Source organism: Meles meles, chromosome 7 (assembly GCF_922984935.1).
Source record: "Meles meles chromosome 7, mMelMel3.1 paternal haplotype, whole genome shotgun sequence".
In the NCBI taxonomy this organism is placed as follows: domain Eukaryota; kingdom Metazoa; phylum Chordata; class Mammalia; order Carnivora; family Mustelidae; genus Meles; species Meles meles.
The window spans coordinates 59,220,461-59,230,980 of NC_060072.1; the positions used below are offsets into that span (position 1 = coordinate 59,220,461).

Consider the following 10,520-nt stretch of genomic DNA (forward strand, 5'->3'; position numbering starts at 1 on the left):
TTCACCTCCTTAGTTCATTACTAAGTACTTTGTTCTTTTTGTTGCTATTGTAAATGGAATTGCTTTTCTAATTTCCTTTTCACCAGCTTGATGTTAGTATATGGAAATGGAACTGATTTTTGTCTATTGATTTTGTATCCTGCAATCTTACTGAACTTGTTTACTAGTTCTAACAGTTTTTTTTATGGAGTCTTCGGGTTTTTCCATACATAGTATAGTAGCATGCTGTCTACAAATAGTGAATTTTACTTCTTCTTTTCCAATTTTCTTGTCTGAATATTATGGCCAGACTTCCAGTACTATGTTTAATAAAAGTGGTGAAAATAGGCTTGTCTTATTCCTGATCTTAGAAGAAATGCTTTCAGTTTTTCACAGTTCGGTATCATGTTAGCTGTGGGTTTGTCATATAGGGCCTTTATAAGGTTGAGGTATGTTCCCTCCTAATAAAGTGTTTATCATAAATGTACGTGGAATTTTGTCAAATGCTTTTACTGCATCTAATGAGTTGATCACATTAATTCTTACTCTTCATTTTGTTAATGTGGTTTGTCACACTAATTTGCAGATATTGAAATATCTTTGTATCCCCAGAATAAATCCCACTTTATCCTAGTATAGGATCCTTTCAATGTATTATCAAATTCGGATTGCTAAGTTTTTGTTGAGGATTTCTGCATTTATGTTCATCAGGGATATTGGTCTGTAATTTTCTTTTTTTGTAGTGTCTTTATCAGGTTTTCATATCAGACTAAGGCTGAACTTAAGAGACTGTATTTGGAAACACTTCTTCCTCTTAAAACTTTTTGGAACAGTTTGAGAAGGATAGGTATTAACTCCTCTTTAAATGTTTGGTAAAATGTAACTGTGAAATAGTCTGGTTCTGGACTTTTACCACTCTCTTTAAATATAAACTTCTCTTCTCTCTATTAATGTTCATTTATTTTCTATTTTGTCTTTCCTTTTTTTCTTCTCCCCTTATATTAAAAACGTGATTTTTCAGCTGTAGAACTCTAACCCCCAACAAGCACATAATTTATACAATTAAGAAATTATTTTAGCATATTGCTAAGTATTATGTTCAGGTTCTATTCAGAAACCATTCATGGCTCTTAGAATTCTGGATTGGCTCAAACAGGACTAGATGGTGCCTTTACAGGATGTTACATTTCTAATGTTGCTATGCTACTAAATATAAGCATGGCTTGAGATAGAACCTCTGATTTTACCCCAAAACACACAAGTCCTCTTTCTTAATAAAAATCACTTGAGTATCACAGGACTGGGGGAAAAAACAAAAAACAAAAAACAAGAATTTGTCTACTATATAAAGGACTATATTTAGAAAGTCATAGGATTAGAAGAGGAGATTCATGCAATCAAAACAGGTTTGGGATCTTTATCCTCTCCTACTATGATGCAATGAATACTGTATTGTATTGTTACTACAAAAATGAAAAATAACTGATTATTCAGTTCTTTCTAATATCCCTATAGGCTCTGTGAGAATGTGCAGAATTTCCCATTACTCCTGTTATGTCTACCATTCTTCACATCAAACATATTCATCTTTCTGCCTGGAATGCCCCAGAGTCCCTCCTCATACTCTTATTCTTGGCCTCAAAAATTCACCCTATAAAACTCAAATGTCACATTCTTCAGTAAAGATTTTTCTGATTCCTCAGCCACAGTAGGCCTCTCCCTTTGTCTATGTGATGAGATATAAATATAATTTTTGTTCATTTAACCTACCCCCAACAAGTGTGTCAAATAGGTACTATTATTGTTTCCACTTCCTAGGTAAGAAAACTAAGGCGGGTAAAGTCTTTCTGATTTCAAACTCCATTGCTTGCTTGCTTGTTCATTTAATGCATAAATTCATGAGTTCTATACTCTATGAAAATGGTTATCCCATTCTTTGGGTTCCCTGAAGACAGAAAGCAGAGATCCTGTCTCATTCATCTTTGTATTCCCAGGGTCGGGCACAGAACAGATATTCCAAAAATGCTCAATAAATGATGAATGAATGAAAAAATGAAAGGTAGCAATGTTCAACTTACTCTGGGAGGAAAATTCCTCCCCTTCTAAATGTTCTTCCATAAAGAGTATGCTAGTAAGTGCTTATTTCATTCAGAAAACATTTTGTGTGTATCATATATGACATATACAACACATTTAAGCTGTGCTTAAAGATAACTGAGTTTAGTTCCCTGCCCTCAAAAAACTTACAATTCAGTGGGGGAAAGGTATAAAAAATTAGCTACTTTTACTATTATGTGTTTTCTTTTTCCTAAGCCCCACTAGTTCCTCTCTTTTTTATTTTTTTAAAAGATTTTATTTATTTATTTGAGAGAGAGCATGAGAGGGAACAAGGTCAGAGAGAGAAGCAGACTCCCCATGAAGCTGGGAGCCTGAAGCAGGACTCGATCCCAACACTCCAGGATCATGACCTGAGCCAAAAGCAGTTGAGTTTGAGCCACCAAGGTGCCCAAGTTCCTCTCTTTAAAGGAACTTCATTCTTTATAACCATTTTCCAATAATTCACACCTCTGGGCCACTAAGATGCAGATCAGTCAACAAGAAAAAAAGAAAAAGTTTAAAAGAAACTCCATGTATCTCAAAAACAAAATTTTTGAGCCATTCTCATTTAACCCAGTAGTCATTTAAGACATATACAAATTTTAAAGAAAAGAATAAAATCAAAGACACCTGATACTAACTATCCTTGCACTTTTTCTTTTATGAGAGATCACACAACCAACTGGAAAGTTTTGGAATCAAAAAGATCGAAGTTCCCATCCAAACTCTGTCCCTTCCTCCCCATATGGATCACCGACAAGTCACTCTATCTTTCTGAACACATTTCTTTCCTGTAATATGGAAATAAGGAGAACTGCCTTAAAGAGCTTTTGTAAGAGTTTAAAAAGATAATGTATATATCACCTGCCACACCAGAGCTGCTACTTTGACTATGTCAAATCTCACTAGATTCTTTTTGGAAGCTAATGGTTCTATCTGTAGCATAACAAAATTAAAAACTGGTCCCAATATCATTAACTGTGTTACTAACATATCAAAAGAAAAGTACTTTTAAAAAAAGCTACTTCTTTCTGGCAAGAAAAGTGGCATGGGATAAGAGTCAAGACCATAGAGTTATATATCAAGTTTCTAGATGGTAAATACATCATCTGCCTCTTCTCAGCATACACCTGGCAATACCCTTATTTCAGATCCTCTTTGTGAAAAAGAAAACCTTAATAATTATTTCTTATGGTTAGATCTGAAAGAATTGGTAGATATCACTCTGTATTAACAATTCCATCTTCTGGGCACCTGGGTGGCTCAGTCGGTTATCTACCTTTGGCTCACGTCATGATCCCAGGGTCCTGGGATAGAGCCCAGCATCAGGCTCCCTACTCAGTGGGGAGCCTGCTTCTCCCTCTCTTCCTCCTCCTTGTGCTATCAAATAAATAAATAAAATATTTTTAAAATAAAAAAATAAAATCTTTTATTAAAAAAAAAAAATTCCATCTTCCACAAATGCCCAGGAACTAATCTCAACATGCAGTCTATACCTATTACTACATTTTAGGTTCCAAGTCATTTCTCAACTGTTTTTTTAAGCAATTTTGCAGAAGGCTTTTAAAAATCAAATAAAAACACTTACTTTTCAATCCTAATCCCAATTTATAATCTAGTTGACTTAAAAATCTCATTTACTTGGTACTGGTACAACTGAAAAAAGAGAATCTAGACACAGACTTTACACTTTTCATAAAAATTAACTAAAAATGGATCAAAGACCTAAAAGTAAAATTATAAAACTCCTAAAAAAAAAAAGATAAAATCTAGATGGCCTTGAATTTGGCAATGAGTTTTTAAAATGCAACACCAAAACTTTATCCATGAAATTGAAAATTGGATTTTATTAAAATTAAAAACATTTGCCCTGAAAAGACACTGTTAAGAGAATAAAAAGAAAAGCCAGACTAGAAGAAGATATCAGCAAAATACATATCTGATAAAATGATGGTATGAAAAAGATATAAAGAATTCTTAAAACAATAAGAAAACTGACAACCCTATTAAAAAATGGGCAAAAGTTCAGAACACATAACTCCCCAAGGAAAATACACAGAATACAACAGCATATGAAAAGATGTTTAACATTAAATGTCATTAGGGAATGGAGAATTAAAGCAACAATGAGATATTACTATACCTACTAGAATACATAAAATCCATAAAACTGACAATATCAAAAATTGATAAGAAGAAGAAACAGGAGCTTGCATTAATTGCTGATGGGAATGAGAATGGCACAGCCACTCTGGAAAACAGTTTGGCAATATCATATAAAGCTAACAATAATCTTATCATATGATCCAGTAATCATGTTCCTAGGTATTTACCCAAATAATGTGAAATCTTGTGTCTACACAAAAACTTGCCCGTGAATATTTGTAGCAGCTTTGTTTATAGTTGCCCAAAACTGGAAGCAACAAAGATGTCCATCGATAAATGAAGAGATACACAAACTGTGATAACACCCATAAATTGCAAAATTACCAAGTAATAAAAAGAAATGAGCTATCAAATCACAAGAAGACATAACAAGCCTTAAATGCATATTCATAAGTGAAAGAAGCCAGTCTGACAAGGCTGTATGATTCCCATTATATGATGTCTGGAAAAGGCAAAACTATAGGGACAATTTAAAAAAAGAAAAAAATCAGTGGTTGTTGGGGGGGGGAGAGGGGGGATTAAGGGAGTGATAAATGAAGCACGGATTGTTTTCTTTTTTTTTAATGTATGGTACTTTGATACGATAATAAGGGGTACATGAAATGAAGCATTTTTCAAAACCCAGAGACCTTTACAGGACAAAGAGAGAACTTCAGTGTATGCAAACTTTTAAAAAATCATTTAGAAGGTCAGAAGGATCCCAGGATAGAACAAAAATTGTGACAAAAGGATCTGACACTATTATTAATGCATGCAACTATCTCACTAAGTGGGATGGGGAAAAAGGAATGGAATCTAAACTAAAAGCAAAAGGAACTGTACATAAGAACTGTACTCTAGTTGATAAAGTTGTTTCCCACTCTCCATAAAGAGAACACAAGTTAGCAATTTCAATACTGGTATAAGTATATAAAAGGATTGACAATTAAGTAAATGGATGACAGGTGGTGGGTGCCAGGTTTCTTTTCATGGTTGGGATGAGTTTACAGATAAACAAGAGAAGGCCAGAACTAAGCAAGTGGTAATAGGGTGGGTGGGGTTGTAGATATCCATATGAACTCATATTTTGCTTAATATGGATACATATGATTATGTAGAGAAATATGTGTAGAGAGGTGTATATACAGGCTTTGCATACATACATATGTTTCCTGCTCTGTAGATAAGAGGATCTAGAGGCAATGACACCCCAGTAGCAATAAGAACCCAGCACCCAAATCTTGGCTTCTAATCCTATTACCCAAGAAGATGAAACAGATTCTTTCTGGCTGATTCTGGGACTGGGACAGGTAATGGAAATATAAAAAATGAGCCTGAAACATCTTTTAATGCCAGAAAGTAAGGAAATTATTAAAAAAAAAAAAAACTCACATTGATGGAGACATGTCAAAGTGACACAAGAGCCAACTGAAGCCAACCCAACGGCCAAAGCTGAAACAACTTGAGCAACAAAATAAAGTAGTACTGGATTATAACCAAAAGTATATAATGTATATCCATGACTACAGACCAATATAAGTAAATGATTGAGTAAATACACAAACGGGGAGTAAATACACAAATGGGGAGAAAAGAAAAATCTGCCATGCAGAAGAATTCTAAATAATTTATATAGATATCCCACCCTCAGGGAGGAAAATTAAACTATCCACTCCTTAAATGTGTGCTGTGCAAGATGACTTTCTTCTAAAAGTAGAGCATAAAAAGAAGAGTAACTTTTCAGGGTAGAAACCTACCAAACACTAACTCAGGCAGGCGATCAAGATCATTATCAACAGTGATAAGTCATGTTGATAGCTCGTACCTTTTATTTGATGCAATAAAAACAGCATTTTACTCCTGTGATTTTCCTTTCAAAAAACTAAAAGCCCAGTCTGATCAAGGCAACAAAGTCACACTAATTCCAGTAGAAGGTCATTCTACCCAATATCTCATCAATACTCCTTGCAACTGTGAAGGTCATCAAAAACAAGGTCTAACAAACTGTCACAGCCAAAAGGACCATAAGGAGACATGACAACTAAAGTGTAATATGGTATCTAAGATGGTAGAGTCCTGAAACAGAAAAAGGACATCCGATAAACACTGAGGAAAGCTAAATAAAGTGTGAATCTCAGTTAGTAACGACATACCAATACTGCTTCATTAATTATCACAAATACTAATGTAAGATGTAATAAGAGAGGAAGTTGGGTAACAGAGTATATAAGAAGTCACTGCCCTATCTTTATGCTTTTTCCGTAAATCTAAGACTGGTCTAAAAGGAAAATATATTTTTTAAAATATTATCTAAGAATATATCTAGAAAACACTGCAGAGGGGTGCCTGGGTGGCTCAGTGGGTTAAGCCTCTGCTTTTTGCCTCACATCATGATCTCAGGGTCCTGGGGATCAAGCCCCACATCGCATCCCGTCCAGCTCTTGGCTCATCAGGGAGCCTGCTCCACACACCCTCCCTCCCTCCTGGCCTCTCTGCCTACTTGTGATCCCTCTCTCTGTCAAATAAATAAATAAAAATAAAATCTTTAGAAAACACTGCAGAGGCTGTAGTGAAACACTGAGCACCTTTCCTGCATACATTAAAGTTAAAATGTTGACAACTATGTTGTTACAGAATTTTCCTTAAGAAAATATTTTCAAGCACTAACAGCTGCAAACAATTTCATGCAGTAATTCCCAGCAGGGATGTACTATAGCTAAAGCACTTTAACTAAAATTCCACTTTTCCCCTCACATACCATTGCAGATGTCTGAAAGTTTGTAACCTATCATTAACTTAGGTTGTTTTGTGATGATCCAAATCTGTTTAATACAACTCACCAAAGCTAACTTAAATTTCACATAAATGAAATCAGTGCTAAAATACTCACCCAGCAAAACTTTAAGCATTTAACGAGTGACCTTGAGAAAAACTATCATCTTTTATTGTGGATACCATATTCTCCTATACAAACCATGGTTTAAGTGAGCTCTTGCAGAATTAAAATAGGTAAATGAAGAAAAGAGAAGAGTCAGCAGAAAAATAAAAAGCAGTGAATGAACATGTTATGTAGCATAGCTCAAGAAAAGGAAGGGTCTAGGATTTGGGGTCTATCAAATAAAAACTGAAGGCAAAGATACAAAGCCTATGTTATAGCGTGGAAAAGGACTGATAACTGAAAAGTATCAGCGCCGGTAAAAAATTGAAAAGGAAAATATCAGAAATGAAAACAAAATGAAATATTTTCATTTGATCTGAAACAAGCAAAGGGTTCAAAATTAGACATTGGACTCCTGATAGAAAACAATCCAGAATAAACCATGCTGAAGAATCACCCCAAATTCAACTTCAAGTATTCTCCCATCATTAATAAAAGGCTGAAAATTACTACTTACTGATAGTCAATGGCATCGGAAAAAAGATTTCAAAGAGAATGTACCAAATATTGTGAACAGTGGTTATTTCAGAATAGTGGAATTAAAAGTTTTCTTTTCTTTTTTTTTTTTTTATTCTGCTGTGGATTGAATGGCTTGTGGAATTTTAAAAAGCTTTAATCTCTGAATTCTGCACTAAAGACTTTCTATAAAATGTTATTACATTTGTGATACCCTTTAGTGGCAACTGTATAAAGTGCATTATTTTTCTAATTATATGTCAAAGTGTGAACCCAAGACCAAAATTTTTTCATACTAGCAACTTAAGAACTATAACAATCTGTCTGAAAAACTCCGATTCCAAACTGGAAATCTATGAGACAGGATGACACTGACTTTAATTTCAATGTTCACACGATCTACATTTAGTGCACCCTTTGCAAAACCCAAGTCCCTTCAGAATGGTATCCTCTGGGTAGAAATAAATTAGAAGCAACACACAACACAACTACTTTGCTGTTCCTGTGTATTTCCATATGCATGTGTGTGTAATGTCTTCTGGGAATCCTAATTATCCTATCTCGCAAAAGAGTAACAAAGCCAAAATCAAGTTGTTCATATGCATCTGAAACCAAGTTTTATCTGAACTCTTAAAATACTACTATTCCTCTTATGAAACAAAAAAATGAAATCTTCAAAAGAAAAGCAGTAATGCATTTCATTAAAATACATTTTGTAAAGGAGAATTCCAATTCTTAATGCTCTACCGCCCTAGACGTCTATGGTTTTCAAATCCTAAGACCACAGGCATCCTTCCCCCAAAGAGATTCCAGCAGTACTATGGGTCTACGGGAAAAGAGGGATTTGAGAAACAATGCAAAGGAAGAGAACGATCTGTGCAAAGATTTCTGCACACAGATAATCCTCGAAAAGAAAGAAGAGTGACCACAGGAGAAGCGAACCGGCTCTTCATACGTGGAGAAATCAGCCCCAAAGGCATTCGTTGACAAAGACACCAGAAAGGCCATCTCCCAAAAGTAAAATGGGGATTAAAGTGGAACAAACTGAGAACGGAAAGTCAACAGGAATCCGGAGTGACAACTGTTCAAAAACAACTAGCTATCTTAATTTGAGAGGGTATGCGATGGTGGGACCTTGCCCCAAACTATCCATCTGAAAAGACCCCCTCCATCTGAGAGCGTGGGGAGGGTAGCTCTCGAAACCCCGAGCCCAAAATAAGCCGTGAGAACACCGCTTTCGTAGTCGCCCCACGGACCAGACAGGCGCAGGTGTGTATGTGCGGAAGCACAGGTTACCAGGAAATATTACAAGGACACTGAGAATCTTCTCTGCCCACCCCTCCGGGAGCCTCGGGCTCCGCGGGCGGCGCGGGACGGCGGGCGGCCGAAGGTCGGCACCCGCTTGGCGGCGCTCCACGGTGGGGCGCACCGACGCGCTCCGGCAGTAGCGCCCTGGCACACCTGGCTCCCGACACCAGTTGAAAGCAGTCAAAGTGAATGGAAGCGGACGCGGCGCCTGGCACCGCTCCGCCCGAGCACACAAAGGCGGATTTTTAAAATCCAGTCTGAGTTCAAACAGCTGGACCCCCGGCCGGCGCCTTTCGCCCGAGGGGCTCTTACCTCGGATCCGCCCTCGGGGCCGTGGCTTTCCCCGGAGGCGCCTCCAGGCGGGACGAGGCAGGAGGCGGCCGGGAGAAAGCCCCCGACCGGGACCACGCCCTTCCAATCCCCCGCGAGCTTCAAAGCGGCAGTCGGCGCCGGGCTGGAGAGGAGCGATCTCCCGGGCGAGCACAGCGCGGGTCTCGCGCTGGGCAAGACCGCCGCGCCCGCCGCCGCCTGTGAAGTCTGGAGCTGCCCGCCCGCTCACCCGCTCGCCGCCAAAGCCAGCCGCGCGCCGCGCATGCCCACTGCCCCTGCTAGCAGCGAGCGAGAACGCGCGCGCGCGCCCCCGGCGCGGCCGGAGCTGGCTCCACTCTCCGGGTCTTGGCGGCAGCCGAGCCGCGGAGTATCTGGTCGACCCCAGCGCTGCAGGCAAACCGGGCGGTGGGGCTAGGTGGGCGGGAGTGTGGCGGGAGAAAAGAGGTCAAGGCGCCGGGCTAAGTTATCAAGGCCATCAAAGTCGGGCCAGGATTCCTAGCTACGGACAGGTTTCAAGAAGTGCCCTAGCAGGACGGACTAGCAGCTGGGAGACGCGGGAAGGGGAACAGAGCATGTGGAAAGGTTCACCCCCGGGCAAGGTTGATGCCCCTGGCCATGGGAGCGTCCAGTTACAGCGCCCCGGGTCCTGGAGCACAACTCCTGGGCACAAAGCTCGCCGCGCCCAACGACCCAATAGCTTTCGTCTTCCTTCTCTCGGCCCTGCCGCCTATTTTCCCCCTTTTGTCGCTCTGCGCTTTTTTGTTTCAATTCATGCCATCAACTGGTGGCACCCAAGGGCCTCCATGCAGTCCTTAGCTCCAGCCAGCAAGCCCAGACCCGCTTCGCAAGCCTGCCTTAGATCCCATTCTTTACGTAGTTCTTGCCAAGAGCCTGATGTGGTTTGTAGTGGAGACTTCTTTCACTTAATCCCTCTCGCAACTTAAACCTCCTGATCGTTGCCTCCTCCATGAGTAGCTGACTGAGCCACTAAATGAGAAGCCCTGTAGTAGTCTTCGTCTTAAAACACTCATTTGTCATAGCTACGCCCCCTTCCTGTTCCAACTTCTTTAAAGGCAAGTGACTCTCAGAAATCAACAAAGATAAACTTGGTTAAAACAGTGGACATGCTTGCTTTGTGAGACAAGGAAAAGGACAGCGCAGTCAGGGGAAAGCAAGGTTTCACACCAAGGTGGAAATTAAAACCATTATGCTACACGTTCAAATAGAACTTAAGTCCAGTCCCCTATCTTAAGTACAAATCGTCTCT

At 39.2% G+C, this 10,520-nt stretch overlaps 1 protein-coding gene across 8 annotated transcripts in view; it reads right to left on the reverse strand.

The window, feature by feature from the left end:
- The window catches only part of EPS8 (epidermal growth factor receptor pathway substrate 8), a 187,222-nt gene extending 177,743 nt beyond the window's left edge, over nt 1-9,479 (reverse strand). For 7 of the 8 annotated variants that reach the window (XM_046011277.1, XM_046011274.1, XM_046011268.1 and 4 more), the window contains exon 1: nt 9,236-9,478. The gene's annotated coding sequence lies outside the window, so the exon portion shown is untranslated. Of the gene's footprint in view, nt 1-9,235 lie in introns of all 8 variants that reach the window. The other variant, XM_046011269.1, reaches the window with a different exon arrangement.
- Between the last annotated feature and the right edge of the window lie 1,041 nt (nt 9,480-10,520).